Consider the following 1,733-nt stretch of genomic DNA (forward strand, 5'->3'; position numbering starts at 1 on the left):
CATAGCGACCCTGTACAGGGTTTCCGAGGGTGTAAATCTTTACGGGAGTAGAAAGCCTCATCTTTCTCCCGCGGAGCGGCTGGTAGTTTCAAACCGCTGACCTTAAGGTTCGCAGCCCGATTCGTAACCACTACGCTACCAGAGCTCCTTTGAAAGTACTGTGGACTTCCAGAATAACTAACAAATTTGTCTTGGAAGAAGTATAAACATAATGTTCCTAAGAAGCAAGGATGGTAAGACTTCATCTCAAGTACTTTGGACAAGTTATCAGGAGAGACCAATCCTTGGTAAAGGATATCATGCTTGGTAAAGTAAAGGGTCAGGAAGGAAGCAGAAGACTGTTACGGAAATGAATTAATGTTGTTGTTGTTGTTAGGCACTATCGAGTCTGTATGACTCATAGTGACCTTATGCACAACAGAATGAAACACTGCCTGGTCCTGGGCCAACCTCACAATCATTGCTATGCATGAGCCCATTGCTTTTGTTACTGTTCCAATCCATCTAGCTGGGATCTTCCTCTTTTTCTCCAGTCCTCCACTGTACCAAATATGATATCCTTCTCCAGTGATTCTTCTCTCCTGACAATATGTCTGAAGTATGAGAGATGAGGTCTGGCCATTCCTGGCTTTCATGGAACATTCTGGCGGTATTTCTTCCAACAAAGATTGGTTTCTTCTTTAGGCAGTCCAAGGTTCGTTTTTTTTTTTTTTTTTTTTTTTTTGCCAGAAAATAATTTTAATGCAAAGTAGAAAAGAACAATCCACCTCATCATTTTCCTCACTCTTGTTCTTTCCTATGATTCTGAGAATATGGTGGAACAGACTTTGTTTCTAGAATGGCTATCCATATGGGAGAGAATCTCTTGCATTGGAAGCTTGTTCTCACATCTGGAGGAATGCTAGTGTCCTTTAGATCTGAGAGTAGATGTAAAACAGTAGAATAATTTATATGTAGTTCATTGACCTTACCAATACCATCGCTTTCTTCTCACAGTCACAGGGCAGCTGCATCATTCTAGGGGTTCTGGGGCCCCAAGGTTTTCATTACAGAACCTTCTCTGCTGAGGAGCATCTTTTGCTGTTATTCGTGTTGCTATTCTTCGTGGAGATAAGGGCGATGCTGTCTTTCTCACCATTGGCTGTGGAGCAGCTTTCAGATATCCCTGAATTCCCTGGTTTCTGGGGATCTTCAGATTCCTTGTTTTTCCAACACTTAAATCTTAGACTGACCACACTGACTAGGATGATCACCACAACCACCAGGATGACAACGAAACTGATAACACCAAATGCAGCCACAGTGAGCACTGACTCTGATTTTCGGCTAGGCAGGATGGGCAAGTATTCCTCTGTCCTCGTGTTCACAGTGGTGCTTTTGGGGGTGATATTTTGGGATGTGTCTCCACTTGGGCTGCCACTGTTCCTGCTGCTGCATGGGGCCCCTATACCAAGTCCTAATGTGTGCTTCTGTGGCTGGGACTGAGGAAGTCTCAGTGAGGATGAGGAATGATCATCCACAATGCTTGACCTTGGAATGTTGGGTTCACTTATTACCATAGGGACCTGTGAGACCTTCTTTGGAGGTATCTGAGGGTTAGCAGTCTGAGTTTTCATGGGCTGGGAGTTGTGGCCCTGCAAGCCTGCCCCCCAGTCGTCAGCACACAGCCCGTCTCGCTCTCTGGGTCTAAATTCCCCAGCCGCTCCGTCTCTCCACGTCATGGTCTCTTCCTC

General features: G+C 45.1%; 1 pseudogene; it reads right to left on the reverse strand.

Moving 5' to 3' along the window:
* Positions 1 to 1,046: 1,046 nt before the first annotated feature.
* LOC102835675 lies at positions 1,047 to 1,559 on the reverse strand (annotated as a pseudogene).
* Positions 1,560 to 1,733: the final 174 nt, after the last annotated feature.

The sequence above is a fragment of the Chrysochloris asiatica genome, unplaced genomic scaffold (assembly GCF_000296735.1).
Source record: "Chrysochloris asiatica unplaced genomic scaffold, ChrAsi1.0 scaffold00375, whole genome shotgun sequence".
NCBI lineage: Eukaryota > Metazoa > Chordata > Mammalia > Afrosoricida > Chrysochloridae > Chrysochloris > Chrysochloris asiatica.